Here is an 18,079-nt window from a genome sequence, read left to right as displayed (position 1 = left end):
AATTTCAATGATGCATTGGGGCAACGATTTTGTGAGAAACATCTTCACCCTTAAATAAAGATTTTTTTAATTCCTTACCTGTGTGCTAATTAGATATCACCTTGTTTTCACATTAAACAGGCTTCCACATGAGAAAGCAGCAAGGATGCAGTGGCGTTAATGTTTCCTGGTGTCAACCTGTATTATTTCAGTAGATATTGAAATGAGGATGCATCTTGCTGCCTTTCCAATGAAGCAAGTTTAATTTAGTAATAGGTGAAAAACCATCCCTACAAATATGTTAATCAGATACTTGGCTTTGTGGACACTTTTCAGAGAACAAATTCGTTAGCATAAAAATAAAGCCAGAAAATGAAGAGCTGTTTAATCACTCAATTGGATTTTTCTGCCAGCATATTTCTTTTTCTCTGCAACCCACTGCTAAATTGTGCTTCCTAGCTGTTTTTATAAAATCACTGAATCAAATCTAACTCTGATTACATCAGAGAAGGCCAGGTACGCTACACCATAACAGGGGGTTTGAAATTTTGACTTGTCTACTTAAAGATCACCAAAATCTGATAACAAGGTCAATTATGTCCCTGGGTGGGATTGAACCACCAACCCTTTGGTTAATAACCAAACACACTAACCGATTGCGCCACAGAGACACTTTGCGAAAGTCCATACTGACAAAGGCTAATAAGCATTCATCTAGAACGTTTCCTAGAAAAACTTTAAAAAGTCAATAATCTGGAGAGTTTTTGTAAGATGTTTCTTCCATCAACCAACGAAGAAACACATTGGTACTTTCCCATGATGAGTGAGTGCTTCAGGATCTCTTGCACTTACATGTGCAGCAGAGTACTGTAATGAAAGCATGCTGGGTTCATAACCCAGAGGTAGGCAGATTGAAACTATCCTTTGCTATATGCATTTTTTTTTGTTAATTAAAGTAATCCAAAACTGGGATTGATATTTTTGCTCTTTTATTTTTACTTAAAGTACAATAACTTTTACCATTTTAATTTGTTTTAATAGTATATTGACAGTATTGTTTTCTTTCAAAAATCCACTTAATTTTCATTACCCTATTATTAAAATGGTAATTGACAAAAACAAACTACATTGTCACCAGAAGAGCAATACAAAATGTACAAGTGATATATTAAAATCATCTTTCCAGCTTGAATTTCAATGATGCATTGGGGCAACAATTTTGTGAGAAACATCTTCACCCTTAAATAAAGATTTTCTTAATTCCTTACCTGTGTGCTAATTAGATATCACCTTGTTTTCACATTAAACAGACTTCCACATGAGAAAGCAGCAAGGATGCAGTGGCGTTAATGTTTCCTGGTGTCAACCTGTATTATTTCAGTAGATATTGAAATGAGGATGCATCTTGCTGCCTTTCCAATGAAGCAAGTTTAATTTAGTAATAGGTGAAAAACCATCCCTACAAAGATGTTAATCAGATACTTGGCTTTGTGGACACTTTTCAGAGAACAAATTTGTTAGCATAAAAATAAAGCCAGAAAATGAAGAGCTGTTTAATCACTCAATTGGATTTTTTTGCCAGCATATTTCTTTTTCTCTGCAAACCACTGCTAAATTGTGCTTCCTAGCTGTTTTTATAAAATCACTGAATCAAATCTAACTCTGATTACATCAGAGAAGGCCAGGTACCCTACACCATAACAGGGGTTTTTGAAATTTTGACTTGTCTACTTAAAGATCACCAAAATCTGATAACAAGGTCAATTACGTCCCTGGGTGGGATTGAACCACTAACCTTTTGGTTAATAGCCATACACACTAACTGATTGCGCCACAGCGACACTTTGCAAAAGTATATACTGACAAAGGCTAATAAGCATTCATCTAGAACGTTTCCTAGAAAAACTTTAAATAGTCAATAATCTGGAGAGTTTTTGTAAGATGTTTCTTCCATCAACCAATGAAGAAACACATTGGTATTTTCCCATGATGAGTGAGTGCTTCAGGATCTCTTGCACTTACATGTGCAGCAGAGTACTGTAATGGAAGCATGCTGGGTCCATAACCCAGAGGTAGGCAGATTGAAACTATCCTCTGCTATATGCATTTTTTTGTTGTTAATTAAAGTAAACAAAAACTGGGATTGATATTTTTGCTCTTTTATTTTTACTTAAAGTACAATAACTTTTACCATTTTAATTTGTTTTAATAGTATATTGACAGTATTGTTTTCTTTCAAAAATCCACTTAATTTTCTTTACCCGATTATTAAAATGGTAATTGACAAAAACAAACTACATTGTCACCAGAAGAGCAATACAAAATGTACAAGTGATATATTAAAATCATCTTTCCAGCTTGAATTTCAATGATGCATTGGGGCAACGATTTTGTGAGAAACATCTTCACCCTTAAATAAAGATTTTCTTAATTCCTTACCTGTGTGCTAATTAGATATCACCTTGTTTTCACATTAAACAGACTTCCACATGAGAAAGCAGCAAGGATGCAGTGGCGTTAATGTTTCCTGGTGTCAACCTGTATTATTTCAGTAGATATTGAAATGAGGATGCATCTTGCTGCCTTTCCAATGAAGCAAGTTTAATTTAGTAATAGGTGAAAAACCATCCCTACAAAGATGTTAATCCGATACTTGGCTTTTTGGACACTTTTCAGAGAACACATTTGTTAGCATAAAAATAAAGCCAGAAAATGAAGAGCTGTTTAATCACTCAATTGGATTTTTCTGCCAGCATATTTCTTTTTCTCTGCAACCTGGGCGGAGAATCATGTAAGCGCACTGTCAGCAGTGTTCATTCCGGGAGTGGACAACTGGGAAGCAGACTTCCTCAGCAGACACGACCTACATCCAGGAGAGTGGGGACTCCATCAGGAAGTCTTCGCACAGATTGCAAGTCGGTGGGGACTGTTCCAGATAGACATGATGGCGTCCCGCCTCAACAAAAAGCTACAGAGGTATTGCACCAGGTCAAGAGACCCTCAGGCAGTAGCTGTTTAAACAGCTCTTCATTTTCTGATTTTATGTTTATGCTAACAAATTTGCTCTCTGAAAAGTGTCCACAAAGCCAAGTCTCTGATTAACATATTTGTAGGGATGGTTTTTCACCTATTACTAAATTAAACTTGCTTCATTGGAAAGGCAGCAAGATGCATCCTCATTTCAATATCTACTGAAATAATACAGGTTGACACCAGGAAACATTAACGCCACTGCATCCTTGCTGCTTTCTCATGTGGAAGTCTGTTTAATGTGAAAACAAGGTGATATCTAATTAGCACACAGGTAAGGAATAAAGAAAATCTTTATTTAAGGGTGAAGATGTTTCTCACAAAATCGTTGCCCCAATGCATCATTGAAATTCAAGCTGGAAAGATGATTTTAATATATCACTTGTACATTTTGTATTGCTCTTCTGGTGACAATGTAGTTTGTTTTTGTCAATTACCATTTTAATAATCGGGTAAAGAAAATTAATTGGATTTTTGAAAGAAAACAACACTGTCAATATACTATTAAAACAAATTAAAATGGTAAAAGTTATTGTACTTTAAGTAAAAATAAAAGCTAAAATATCAATCCCAGTTTTGGATTACTTTAATGAACAAAAAAAAAATGCATATAGCAAAGGATAGTTTCAATCTGCCTACCTCTGGGTTATGGGCCCAGCATGCTTCCATTGCAGTACTCTGCTGCACATGTAAGTGCAAGAGATCCTGAAGCACTCACTCATCATGGGAAAGTACCAATGTGTTTCTTCATTGATTGCTGGAAGAAACATCTTACAAAAACTCTCCAGATTATTGACTTTTTAAAGTTTTTCTAGGAATCGTTCTAGATGAATGCTTATTAGCCTTTGTCAGTATGTACTTTTGCAAAGTTTCGCTGTGGCGCAATCAGTTAGTGTGTACGGCTATTAACCAAAAGGTTGGTGGTTCAATCCCACCCAGGGACGTAATTGAACTTGTAATCAGATTTTGTTGATCTTTAAGTAGACAAGTCAAAATTTCGAAAACCCCTGTTATGGTGTAGGGTACCTGGCCTTCTCTGATGTAATCAGAGTTAGATTTGATTCATACTGTTAACTGGGTAGTATATCACAAGTTATACGGTGTGATTGGTGTGGCTGGTATGAATCTTGACCTTGGATTAACAAAAATCCTTTCCTCGAACTGTCTGTCTCCTCTGGGCACAGTTTCTCTAACTGAGGTATGGAGGAGGGGCATAGAGGGAGGAGCCAGTGCACACCCAGATCTAAAGTCTTTCTTAAAGTGCCCATGTCTGCTGCGGAGCCCGTCTATCCCCCATGGTCCTTACAGAGTCCCCATCATCCTCTACGGACTACGAGAAAAAAAAATTACCGGTAGGTTTAAAATGTTATTTTTTTCTCTGCAACCCACTGCTAAATTGTGCTTCCTAGCTGTTTTTTATAAAATCACTTAATTAAATCTAACTCTGATTACGTCAGAGAAGGCCAGGTACCCTACACCATAAGAGGGGGTTTGAAATTTTGACTTGTCTACTTAAAGATCACCAAAATCTGATGACAAGGTCAATTACATCCCTGGGTGGGATTGAACCACCAACCTTTTGGTTAATAGCCCATGTAAGTGCAAGAAATCCTGAAGCACTCACTCATCATGGGAAAGTACCAATGTGTTTCTTACAAAAATTCTCCAGATTATTGACTTTTTAAAGTTTTTCTAGGAAACGTTCTAGATGAATGATTATTAGCCTTTGTCAGTATTGACTTTTGCAAGGTGTCTCTGTGGCGCAATCGGTTAGCATGTTTGGCTATTAACCAAAAGGTTGGTGGTTCAATCCCACCCAGGGATGTAATTGACCTTGTAATCAGATTTTGGTGATCTTTAAGTAGACAAGTCAAAATTTCAAAAACCCCCCTTATGGTGTAGGGTACCTGGCCTTCTCTGATGTAATCAGAGTTAGATTTGATTAAGTGATTTTATAAAAAAACAGCTAGGAAGCACAATTTAGCAGTGGGTTGCAGAGAAAAAAAATATGCTGGCAGAAAAGTCCAATTGAGTGATTAAACAGCTCTTCATTTTCTGATTTTATGTTTATGCTAACAAATTTGCTCTCTGAAAAGTGTCCACAAAGCCAAGTCTCTGATTAACACCTTTGTAGGAATGGTTTTTCACCTATTACTGAAATAAACTTGCTTCATTGGAAAGGCATCAAAGATGCATCCTCATTTCAATGTCTACTGAAATAATACAGGTTGACACCAGGAAACGTCACTGCATCCTTGCTGCTTCCTCACGGGGAAGTCTGTTTAATGTGAAAACAAGGTGATATCTAATCAGCACACAGGTAAGGAATTAAGAAAATCTTTCTTTGTGGGTGAAGATGTTTCTCACAAATTGTTGTCCCAAGGCATCATTGAAATTCAAGATGGAAGATGATTTTCATATATCACTTGTACATTTTGCATTGCTCTTCTGGTGACAATGTAGTTTGTTTTTGTCAATTACCATTTCAGTAATAGGGTAAAGAAAATTAAGTGGATTTTTTAAAGAAAACAATGCTGTCAATATACTATTAAAACAAATTAAAATGATAAAAGTTATTGTACTTTAAGTAAAAATAAAAGAGCCAAAATATCAATCCCAGTTTTTGATTACTTTAATTATAAAAAAAAAATGCACATAGCAGAGGATAGTTTCGATCAATCGACCTCTGGGTTATGGGCCCAGCATGCTTCCATTGCACTACTCTGCTGCTCATGGAAGTGTAAGAGATCCTGAAGACTAAATTGATTAAAGGCCTAAAAGTACTGGACTATAAGGAAAGACTTACTAGGCTGAATATTTATACACTAGAAAAGAGGTGCCTAAGAGGAGATATTATTAATATCTTCAAATATGTAAAGATACATAACAAAGAGTTATCAGAGGAATTATTTATTAAAAGAACACGTGGTCACTCGCTGCGACTGGAGGAAAGTTCAGAACGCAATGGAGGAAAGGTTTCTTCACTGTTAGGGCAATCAGGATGTGGAATTCCCTGCCAGGGAAGGTGGTAATGGCGGACTCTGTAATTGGATTTAAAAAAGGAATGGATACATTTCTGAATGAAAAAGCTATCCAAGGTTATAATACTTAAAATATCAACATGGTTAATCCGGGGGTAACATGAGTTATAGTAGCTAACTAGTCATAAAACATTATTCAGCAAGTATGTAGAATCATCACAACTTAAAACAGGTTGAACACGATGGGCAATTTGCCTCTATTCAACCTCAAAAACTATGTTACTATATTACTATGTTATTGTAGTATACAGAACACCACAATGCAATGAGCAGTGATAGTGAGCACTGATGAGGATACTAGAACTGACACTGAGCAGCAAGATGCAGCACTGGACTATTAGTAATGTACTGTAGTATGCTGAGCACCACAATGCAGCACAAGACAATGAGCAGTGATACTGAGCACTGATGAGGATACTACTGAGAACTGACACTGAGCAGGAGAGACACACTACTAGTATTACTGAGCAGCAATAAGTAACCACTGATACTGAGCACTGATATTGAGATTTCCACTGAGAGAACATAGCCACGTCCTCTCCGCTCTCTCTTCAATGCACGAGTAAAAATGGCAGCAACGCGCAGCTCTTTATATGGAATCCGAATCTCGCGAGAATCCGACAGCGGGATGATGACATTTTCCCTTGTTCAGGTTTTCCGAGTCAGGCGGGAACAACCGAGCCTGCCTCGGACCAGTGTAAACCACGTGGAGTTCGTGGGGAATTCGGTTCTCGGAGAACCGAACCCGCTCCTCTCTACCTTATACCCATCAATTTTTTTATTTTCAATCTAAGCCCCTGCAGTTTTCTGTAAGCATCTGCTTCGCTATGATGATCAACAAGTCACAAGGGCAAACACTCAGGGTTTGAGGCGTAGATCTTAGGACCAGCTGCTACAAGCATGGCAGAGGTGTCACTATCACTGGTGACACACAGAGAGGTGGCGAGGGAGATTGTAATGCAGTGCGCGCAGATAAGCAGCGCAATGGTAAAAAGGAGGCATGGTTTCATAGGTAGGGGCGTGGCCTGGTGGCCTGAATCTACATTTTGTTGCTCCGGGTGTCCCGGGGGTTGGGGGCTGCACCCGGGGACTAGTGTGTGAGCTGTGCTGGCTCCTGCACAGTGACAGGGCATGGCCACCCAGCATGACGCCTCCCTTCTTGACCATGCTGTAATTGCAGTCGCACTGCAGTTCAGCGTGATCATAAAAAATGGTGTAGGCTCCTGCTGGTGCAGATTGTATGTGCGCGCAGGAAGCCGCCACCATTTTTGTGATCACAGCGGCTGAATGTGATGTCATACAGCCGCTGTGACCACGCCCCCTGTGTCTCCTCCGTTGCAGACCCCATTTTGAAGCCTTGCCCCCGCACCGCTCCATCCCTGACTTGGAAATGGAGTGTTGCTGACCCACCTCTCCCCCCCTTCCCCACCCCGATTGACAGGCAGAGGCGATCACATTCTCTGCGGGGTGCCGCAGAAAATGCAGGCACATGCGTATGCTCTTAGCAATTTTTGCAGTTGGATCGCTTATTGTGATTGCAATCCAACCTGAATCAGGCCCTATTACCTATCACAATGCGCTGCGGGCAGTACAAAATTGGGTTAATATAGGAGAAAAACCCCCAGACCTGTGCTCCTTAACTGTACCTGGTGGCTAGTGGAGCGGCTGCCCAGTAATCAGTGTCCACCGCAGTGCGCACACGGCCCACCCCCTACGGCCTCGCTCCCCTTCATCAGCGGCCTCGTGATCCGGAAGGGTGGTGTGTGTGTGACTGACCTTAGGATGAAACCGGAGCCTCCGCTGCAGTGACCCAGCAACCAGGGCACGGGAGTATATAGCGCCGCTGGGAGTGATGAAGCTGCAGTAAAGATGTCTATTAGACCTAGCCTGCTGCAGCCCTTGTAGATTCTCATAAAACAAGTTCTTCTTTTCTTGTCAAAATTAATAGCTAAGAATAGGCTGCCTGAGGCAGGCCCCTGTTAATTGGCCTGCTACTGAAGGCACCAACTACAAACTGAGCTCCCTGTTCATGGAAGCGGGGTTATAGAGGAGAATGCACTGAGCTTCTTGGGAACAGTCAAAAGCTTTGAGCCGGTTGGTGCCTCAGATCAAGATCCTACTCTACACCCCAATGTGAATCCTTGTGGAGTCCAGTGTACCCCACAGAAGAAATTAATGTGTCACACCCATTGGCAGCAACCTTAGAATAGCTGCTGACGGGCACAATTGAGAAAGGAAGGGGGGGGGGACATTTGAATCCAGCACATAGATGCAATTCAAATATGTAATTTGTACCTTCCTATTTTAAAATATAATGGATGAACCTCACCCTGTGAGAACAATCTTCATGATCAAGAGATCTAATATGTAAAATAAGTATGAGTTGGGATAGGGCTGGGGAGGGTGGCAGCTCGGGCAGCCCCTCCCCCGTCAAGTTAAGGAGATTCAACTGAGGAAGCACAAGGGAACTCTCGTCTGGGGACAACAACTGCAGGGAGACCACATCTTTTCAGATGAACATGGGATGGCGGAAGGCTGCCTAATACTGAAGCACCATCAAATATCAAACCATATCCAACAACTAGTAACAGCATTCCTGGGGGAAGGTCTGCAGCAGACGGATTTGCATACGGTGATGTCATCCAAGCAGTGGGCCAAAGTTGGCTGGAACCCTCATCTGCATATAAAAAGAGAAAAGGGGCATGCAGGGCATGGCGGCCTTTTGCAGTGCTTGGATGACCCCTAGTTCGCATTAAACACCCCCACCCTCCTTTGGTGTGGGGCTCATGTTGGCCATGCCCCATCCCCTGAAGCATTCATGCTGATTTCTTGCAGCAGCTGGGCACTGTAACAGCTCCAGAGCTGCTCTGTAAGGCAAGTAAAAGGGTGTGGGCCCTGCAGCACCACCTGTAGTTCGCATTGTGCGTTGGAAGGCACAAAGTAAGCAGACGGGAGGAGAAGTCAGGATAGTACACAAGGGCATCCTTTTCTCTTAGTCCGTAGAGGATGCTGGGGTCACATTAAGAACCATGGGGTATAGACGGGATCCGCAAGAGACATGGGCACTTTAAGACTTTCAAAGGGTGTGAACTGGCTCCTCCCTCTATGCCCCTCCTCCAGACTCCAGTTATAGGAACTGTGCCCAGGGAGACGGACATTTCGAGGAAAGGATTTATTGTTAAACTAAGGTGAGCATCTTACCAGCTCACACCTTAAGCATGCCGCAGAACGTGGCATTCAACAGAACACAAGCCAACGGCATGAACAATTGCAGCAAAAAGCTGACCAGAACCGTAACACAACATGTGTATAACCACAAGTAATAACTGCAGACACAGTATGGACTGGGACGGGTGCCCAGCATCCTCTACGTACTAAGAGAAAAGGATTTACCGGTAGGTATTAAAATCCTATTTTCTCATACGACCTAGAGGATGCTGGGGTCACATTAAGAACCATGGGGTTATACCAAAGCTCTTGAACGGGTGGGAGAGTGCGTACGACTCTGCAGCACCGAATGACCCAACTTGAGGTTATCATCAGCCAAGGTATCAAACTTGTAAAACTTAGCAAAAGTGTTTACTAAATAGCTGCTCGGCAAAGTTGCAATGCCGAGACTCCCCGACCAGCTGCCCAGGATGAACCCACCTTTCTAGTAGAATGGGTCTTCACCTAATTCAGTAACGGCAATCCTGCCGTGGAATGAGCATGCTGAATTTTACCACAGATCCAGCGCATAATGGTCTGCATGGAAGCAGGACACCCAATCATGTTGGGAGCATACAGGACAAACAGAGCCTCTGTTTTCCTAATCTGAACCGTTCTGGTGACATAAATTTTCAAAGTTCTGACCACAGCCAGAGACTTTGACTCAACGAAGGTGTCAGTGGCCAAAGGCACCATGTGGAAAGATGAACCACCTTCGGCAGAAATTGTTGACGTGTCCTCAATTCTGCTCTATCTTCATGAAAGATCAAATAAAGGCTCTTGTGATACTGCATGGTTTGTACTGTTTTCCATGTGCTCCCAGATCTTTCAAGCAAGTAGCATGGTCAAGAAAGTTCTGTTTGAAAAGAAACAAACATTTACTGTCATTGTTATGCAAATAAACTTACATTAAAGCTAACAAGAAAGCACACTCATTCTGTCTTTAAACTGATAAAAGAAACCCCAATAATATGGGGCATGCAAAAATTGAGATAAAACTCAGTTTTGCTCCTCTCCACGGAAATCTTTAATAAAAGGTGAAATATTTGTTAGTTCTGAAGAGAAACCAGAGCATGACCAAGATTCCACCTGTCGCCTGAGTGCCATGCCAGCAGTTCTCATTCAGCTCAAAGTGAGCACCCAATTTGAATGAAAGAAAGCAGATTTCTCACCAGGCTTCCCCTTGCTATAAACATGGTTTGTACTCTTTTCCATGTGCTCCCAGATCTTTCAAACAATTAGTGTGGTCAAGAAAGTTCTGTTTGAAAAGAAACAAACATTTACTGTCATTTCTATGCAAATGAGCTTACATTAAAGCACACTCGTTCTATCTTTAAACCAATAAAATAAAACCCCAATAAGATGGGGCATGCAAAAATTGAGATAAAACTCAGTTTTGCTCCTCTCCACGGAAATCTTTAGTAAAAGGCGAAAGATTTGTTCGTTCTGAAGAGAAACCACAGCATGACCAAGATTCTACCTGTCGCCTGAGTGCCATGCCAGCAGTCCTCATTCAGCTCAAAGTGAGCACCCAATTTGAAAGAAAGAAAGCAGATTTCTCACCAGGCTTCCCCTTGCTATAAACATGGTTTGTACTCTTTTCCATGTGCTCCCAGATCTTTCAAGCAATTAGTATAGTCAAGAAAGTTCTGTTTGAAAAGAAACAAACATTTACTGTCATTTCTACGCAAATGAGCTTACATTAAAGCACACTCGTTCTATCTTTAAACTGATAAAAGAAACCCCAATAAGACGGGGCATGCAAAAATTGAGATAAAACTCAGTTTTGCTCCTCTCCACGGAAATCTTTAGTAAAAGGCAAAAGATTTGTTCGTTCTGAAGAACTAGCACAAGGGAACTCTCAAAAGAAGAACAAGGCTCTGAAACAAAGAAATCTGACTTTTACCAGAGCTGACCAGAGGAAAACACAAACACAGTCCCCCACTACCACAAATAAAGCAGTCGAGTTTCCCACATTTGGGGAAATCACAGGGGTCAGCATACCCAGAATGCAATGAATGAACCTCACCCTGGGAGAATAATCCTTATGACCATGGTATCTCCTATGCAAAATAAGTATGATTTGGGATAGAGCTGGGGAGGGCCGCTGCTCAGGCACATCTCTGTCAAGTTAAGGAGATTCAACTGAGGCAGCACAAGGGAACTCTCATCTGGGGACAACAACTGCAGGGAGAACACATATTTTCAGATGAACATGGGAGGGCAGAAGGCTGCCTAATACTGAAGCACCCCCAAACAACAAACCAAATGCAACAACTAGTGCAAGCATTCCTGGGGGAAGGCCTGCCGCAGATGGATTTGCATATGGTGATGTCATCCAAGCAGTGGGTCAAAGTTGGCTTCAACCCTCGTCTGCATATGAAAACAGAAAAGGGGCGTGCAGGGCATGGTGGCCTTTTGCGGCGCTTGTCTGACCCCTAGTTTGCATTAAACACCTCCACCCTCCTTCGGTGTGGGGCTCATGTTGGCTATGCCCCAGCCCCTGAAGCATTCAAGCTGATTTTTCTCCCAAACGAAAGACACTAGAATGAAAATTTTAAAGCCTCCTGTTAGTGCTTCATCTACACGTTATAGCCCTGAATTTTCCAATGCCTATCTCTTTGCAAAAGAGAGATATCGGCAAGGAAAAGCTGTATTGTACCTTTGCATTTTTCTCCCAAACGAAAGACACTAGAATGAAAATTTTAAAGCCTCCTGTTAGTGCTTCATCTACACGTTATAGCCCTGAATTTTCCAATGCCTAGCTCTTTGCAAAAGAGAGATATTGGCAAGGAAAAGCTGTATTGTACCTTTGCATTTTTCTCCCAAACGAAAGACACTAGAATGAAAATTTTAAAGTCTACTGTTAGAGCTTCATCTACACGTTATAGCCCTGAATTTTCCAATGCCTAGCTCTTTGCAAAAGACAGATATCGGCAAGGAAAAGCTGTATTGTACCTTTGCATTTTTCTCCCAAACGAAAGACACTAGAATGAAAATTTTAAAGCCTCCTGTTAGTGCTTCATATACACGTTATAGCCCTGAATTTTCCAATGCCTATCTCTTTGCAAAAGAGAGATATCGACAAGGAAAAGCTGTATTGTACCTTTGCATTTTTCTCCCAAACGAAGGACATTAGAATGAAAATTTTAAAGCCTCCTATTAGTGCTTCATCTACACGTTATAGCCCTGAATTTTCCAATGCCTAGCTCTTTGCAAAAGAGAGATATCGGCAAGGAAAAGCTGTATTGTACCTTTGCATTTTTCTCCCAAACGAAAGACACTAGAATGAAAATTTTAAAGCCTCCTGTTAGTGCTTCATCTACACGTTATAGCCCTGAATTTTCCAATGCCTATCTCTTTGCAAAAGAGAGATATCGGCAAGGAAAAGCTGTATTGTACCTTTGCATTTTTCTCCCAAACGAAGGACACTAGAATGAAAATTTTAAAGCCTCCTATTAGTGCTTCATCTACACGTTATAGCCCTGAATTTTCCAATGCCTATCTCTTTGCAAAAGAGAGATATCGGCAAGGAAAAGCTGTATTGTACCTTTGCATTTTTCTCCCAAACGAAGGACACTAGAATGAAAATTTTAAAGCCTCCTGTTAGTGCTTCATCTATACGTTATAGCCCTGAATTTTCAAATGCCTATCTCTTTGCAAAAGAGAGATATCGGCAAGGAAAAGCTGTATTGTACCTTTGCATTTTTCTCCCAAACGAAAGACACTAGAATGAAAATTTTAAAGCCTCCTGTTAGTACTTCATCTACACGTTATAGCCCTGAATTTTCCAATGCCTATCTCTTTGCAAAAGAGAGATATCGGCAAGGAAAAGCTGTATTGTACCTTTGCATTTTTCTCCCAAACGAAGGACACTAGAATGAAAATGTAAAAGCCTCCTGTTAGTGCTTCATCTACACGGTATAGCCCTGAATTTTCCAATGCCTAGCTCTTTGCAAAAGAGAGATATTGGCAAGGAAAAGCTGTATTGTACCTTTGCATTTTTCTCCCAAACGAAGGACACTAGAATGAAAATTTTAAAGCCTCCTGTTAGTGCTTCATCTACACGTTATAGCCCTGAATTTTCCAATGCCTATCTCTTTGCAAAAGAGAGATATCGGCAAGGAAAAACTGTATTGTACCTTTGCATTTTTCTCCCAAACGAAAGACACTAGAATGAAAATTTTAAAGCCTCCTGTTAGTGCTTCATCTACACGTTATAGCCCTGAATTTTCCAATGCCTAGCTCTTTGCAAAAGAGAGATATCGGCAAGGAAAAGCTGTATTGTACCTTTGCATTTTTCTCCCAAACGAAGGACACTAGAATGAAAATGTAAAAGCCTCCTGTTAGTGCTTCATCTACACGGTATAGCCCTGAATTTTCCAATGCCTATCTCTTTGCAAAAGAGAGATATCGGCAAGGAAAAGCTGCATTGTACTTTTGCATTTTTCTCCCAAACGAAAGACACTAGAATGAAATTTTTAAAGCCTACTGTTAGTGCTTCATCTACACGTTATAGCCCTGCATTTTCCAATGCCTATCTCTTTGCAAAAGAGAGATATCGGCAAGGAAAAGCTGCATTGTACTTTTGCATTTTTCTCCCAAACGAAAGACACTAGAATGAAAATTTTAAAGCCTCCTGTTAGTGCTTCATCTACACGTTATAGCCCTGAATTTTCCAATGCCTAGCTCTTTGCAAAAGAGAGATATTGGCAAGGAAAAGCTGTATTGTACCTTTGCATTTTTCTCCCAAACGAAAGACACTAGAATGAAAATTTTAAAGCCTCCTGTTAGTGCTTCATCTACACGTTATAGCCCTGAATTTTCCAATGCCTAGCTCTTTGCAAAAGAGAGATATTGGCAAGGAAAAGCTGTATTGTACCTTTGCATTTTTCTCCCAAACGAAAGACACTAGAATGAAAATTTTAAAGCCTCCTGTTAGTGCTTCATCTACACGTTATAGCCCTGAATTTGTCCAATGCCTATCTCTTTGCAAAAGAGAGATATCGGCAAGGAAAAGCTGTATTGTACCTTTGCATTTTTCTCCCAAACGAAGGACACTAGAATGAAAATTTTAAAGCCTCCTGTTAGTGCTTCATCTACACGTTATAGCCCTGAATTTTCCAATGCCTATCTCTTTGCAAAAGAGAGATATCGGCAAGGAAAAGCTGTATTGTACCTTTGCATTTTTCTCCCAAACGAAAGACACTAGAATGAAAATTTTAAAGCCTCCTGTTAGTGCTTCATCTACATGTTATAGCCCTGAATTTTCCAATGCCTATCTCTTTGCAAAAGAGAGATATCGGCAAGGAAAAGCTGTATTGTACCTTTGCATTTTTCTCCCAAACGAAGGACATTAGAATGAAAATTTTAAAGCCTCCTATTAGTGCTTCATCTACACGTTATAGCCCTGAATTTTCCAATGCCTATCTCTTTGCAAAAGAGAGATATCGGCAAGGAAAAGCTGCATTGTACTTTTGCATTTTTCTCCCAAACGAAAGACACTAGAATGAAATTTTTAAAGCCTACTGTTAGTGCTTCATCTACACGTTATAGCCCTGCATTTTCCAATGCCTATCTCTTTGCAAAAGAGAGATATCGGCAAGGAAAAGCTGCATTGTACTTTTGCATTTTTCTCCCAAACGAAAGACACTAGAATGAAAATTTTAAAGCCTCCTGTTAGTGCTTCATCTACACGTTATAGCCCTGAATTTTCCAATGCCTAGCTCTTTGCAAAAGAGAGATATTGGCAAGGAAAAGCTGTATTGTACCTTTGCATTTTTCTCCCAAACGAAAGACACTAGAATGAAAATTTTAAAGCCTCCTGTTAGTGCTTCATCTACACGTTATAGCCCTGAATTTTCCAATGCCTATCTCTTTTCAAAAGAGAGATATCGGCAAGGAAAAACTGTATTGTACCTTTGCATTTTTCTCCCAAACGAAGGACACTAGAATGAAAATTTAAAAGCCTCCTGTTAGTGCTTCATCTACACGTTATAGCCCTGCATTTTCCAATGCCTATCTCTTTGCAAAAGAGAGATATCGGCAAGGAAAAGCAGCATTGTACCTTTGCATTTTTCTCCCAAACGAAAGACACTAGAATGAAAATTGTAAAGCCTCCTGTTAGTGCTTCATCTACACGTTATAGCCCTGCATTTTCCAATGCATAGCTCTTTGCAAAAGAGAGATATTGGCAAGGAAAAGCTGTATTGTACCTTTGCATTTTTCTCCCAAACGAAAGACACTAGAATGAAAATTTTAAAGCCTCCTGTTAGTGCTTCATCTACATGTTATAGCCCTGCATTTTCCAATGCCTATCTCTTTGCAAAAGAGAGATATCGGCAAGGAAAAGCAGCATTGTACTTTTGCATTTTTCTCCCAAACGAAAGACACTAGAATGAAAATTTTAAAGCCTCCTATTAGTGCTTCATCTACACGTTATAGCCCTGAATTTTCCAATGCCTAGCTCTTTGCAAAAGAGAGATATCGGCAAGGAAAAGCTGTATTGTACCTTTGCATTTTTCTCCCAAACGAAAGACACTAGAATGAAAATTTTAAAGCCTCCTGTTAGTGCTTCATCTACACGTTATAGCCCTGAATTTTCCAATGCCTATCTCTTTGCAAAAGAGAGATATCGGCAAGGAAAAGCTGTATTGTACCTTTGCATGTTTCTCCCAAACGAAGGACACTAGAATGAAAATTTTAAAGCCTCCTATTAGTGCTTCATCTACACGTTATAGCCCTGAATTTTCCAATGCCTATCTCTTTGCAAAAGAGAGATATCGGCAAGGAAAAGCTGTATTGTACCTTTGCATTTTTCTCCCAAACGAAGGACACTAGAATGAAAATTTTAAAGCCTCCTTTTAGTGCTTCATCTACACGTTATAGCCCTGAATTTTCCAATGCCTATCTCTTAGCAAAAGAGAGATATCGGCAAGGAAAAGCTGTATTGTACCTTTGCATTTTTCTCCCAAACGAAAGACACTAGAATGAAAATTTTAAAGCCTCCTGTTAGTGCTTCATCTACACGTTATAACCCTGAATTTTCCAATGCCTATCTCTTTGCAAAAGAGAGATATCGGCAAGGAAAAGCTGCATTGTACTTTTACATTTTTCTCCCAAACGAAAGACACTAGAATGAAAATTTTAAAGCCTCCTGTTAGTGCTTCATCTACACGTTATAGCCCTGAATTTTCCAATGCCTATCTCTTTGCAAAAGAGAGATATCGGCAAGGAAAAGCTGCATTGTACTTTTACATTTTTCTCCAAAACGAAAGACACTAGAATGAAAATTTTAAAGCCTCCTTTTAGTGCTTCATCTACACGTAATAGCCCTGAATTTTCCAATGCCTATCTCTTTGCAAAAGAGAGATATCGGCAAGGAAATGCTGTATTGTACCTTTGCATTTTTCTCCCAAACGAAAGACACTAGAATGAAAATTTTAAAGCCTCCTGTTAGTGCTTCATCTACACGTTATAGCCCTGAATTTTCCAATGCCTAGCTCTTTGCAAAAGAGAGATATTGGCAAGGAAAAGCTGTATTGTACCTTTGCATTTTTCTCCCAAACGAAGGACACTAGAATGAAAATTTTAAAGCCTCCTGTTAGTGCTTCATCTACACGTTATAGCCCTGAATTTTCCAATGCCTATCTCTTTGCAAAAGAGAGATATCGGCAAGGAAAAGCAGCATTGTACTTTTGCATTTTTCTCCCAAACGAAAGACACTAGAATGAAAATTTTAAAGCCTCCTGTTAGTGCTTTATCTACACGTTATAGCCCTGAATTTTCCAATGCCTAGCTCTTTGCAAAAGAGAGATATTGGCAAGGAAAAGCTGTATTGTACCTTTGCATTTTTCTCCCAAACGAAAGACACTAGAATGAAAATTTTAAAGTCTACTGTTAGTGCTTCATCTACACGTTATAGCCCTGAATTTTCCAATGCCTAGCTCTTTGCAAAAGAGAGATATCGGCAAGGAAAAGCTGTATTGTACCTTTGCATTTTTCTCCCAAACGAAAGACACTAGAATGAAAATTTTAAAGCCTCCTGTTAGTGCTTCATCTACACGTTATAGCCCTGAATTTTCCAATGCCTATTTCTTTGCAAAAGAGAGATATCGGCAAGGAAAAGCTGTATTGTACCTTTGCATTTTTCTCCCAAACGAAGGACACTAGAATGAAAATTTTAAAGCCTCCTATTAGTGCTTCATCTACACGTTATAGCCCTGAATTTTCCAATGCCTATCTCTTTGCAAAAGAGAGATATCGGCAAGGAAAAGCTGTATTGTACCTTTGCATTTTTCTCCCAAACGAAGGACACTAGAATGAAAATTTTAAAGCCTCCTTTTAGTGCTTCATCTACACGTTATAGCCCTGAATTTTCCAATGCCTATCTCTTAGCAAAAGAGAGATATCGGCAAGGAAAAGCTGTATTGTACCTTTGCATTTTTCTCCCAAACGAAAGACACTAGAATGAAAATTTTAAAGCCTCCTGTTAGTGCTTCATATACACGTTATAGCCCTGAATTTTCCAATGCCTATCTCTTTGCAAAAGAGAGATATCGGCAAGGAAAAGCTGCATTGTACTTTTACATTTTTCTCCCAAACGAAAGACACTAGAATGAAAATTTTAAAGCCTCCTGTTAGTGCTTCATCTACACGTTATAGCCCTGAATTTTCCAATGCCTATCTCTTTGCAAAAGAGAGATATCGGCAAGGAAAAGCTGCATTGTACTTTTACATTTTTCTCCCAAACGAAAGACACTAGAATGAAAATTTTAAAGCCTCCTTTTAGTGCTTCATCTACACGTAATAGCCCTGAATTT

General features: G+C 40.1%; 6 non-coding genes across 6 annotated transcripts; 1 reads left to right on the top strand and 5 right to left on the bottom strand.

The window, feature by feature from the left end:
* Positions 1–576: 576 nt before the first annotated feature.
* On the bottom strand, positions 577–650 carry TRNAN-AUU (transfer RNA asparagine (anticodon AUU)). Its single transcript has one exon. It is a non-coding gene; the product is annotated as a tRNA-Asn (tRNA).
* A 4,110-nt stretch (positions 651–4,760) lies between these two features.
* TRNAN-AUU (transfer RNA asparagine (anticodon AUU)) lies at positions 4,761–4,834 on the top strand. Its single transcript has one exon. It is a non-coding gene; the product is annotated as a tRNA-Asn (tRNA).
* A 5,382-nt stretch (positions 4,835–10,216) lies between these two features.
* On the bottom strand, positions 10,217–10,332 carry LOC134998740 (U5 spliceosomal RNA). Its single transcript, XR_010200911.1, has one exon. It is a non-coding gene; the product is annotated as a U5 spliceosomal RNA (small nuclear RNA).
* A 275-nt stretch (positions 10,333–10,607) lies between these two features.
* On the bottom strand, positions 10,608–10,723 carry LOC134998691 (U5 spliceosomal RNA). Its single transcript, XR_010200861.1, has one exon. It is a non-coding gene; the product is annotated as a U5 spliceosomal RNA (small nuclear RNA).
* A 274-nt stretch (positions 10,724–10,997) lies between these two features.
* On the bottom strand, positions 10,998–11,114 carry LOC134998742 (U5 spliceosomal RNA). Its single transcript, XR_010200913.1, has one exon. It is a non-coding gene; the product is annotated as a U5 spliceosomal RNA (small nuclear RNA).
* Positions 11,115–11,173: 59 nt separating this feature from the next.
* LOC134999064 (U1 spliceosomal RNA) lies at positions 11,174–11,337 on the bottom strand. The gene has a single exon (XR_010201224.1). It is a non-coding gene; the product is annotated as a U1 spliceosomal RNA (small nuclear RNA).
* Positions 11,338–18,079: the final 6,742 nt, after the last annotated feature.

This window comes from Pseudophryne corroboree, unplaced genomic scaffold (genome assembly GCF_028390025.1).
Source record: "Pseudophryne corroboree isolate aPseCor3 unplaced genomic scaffold, aPseCor3.hap2 scaffold_149, whole genome shotgun sequence".
NCBI lineage: Eukaryota > Metazoa > Chordata > Amphibia > Anura > Myobatrachidae > Pseudophryne > Pseudophryne corroboree.
Note: the sequence above shows the minus strand (reverse complement) of the source record. Positions and strands in the feature narration are given on the sequence as shown.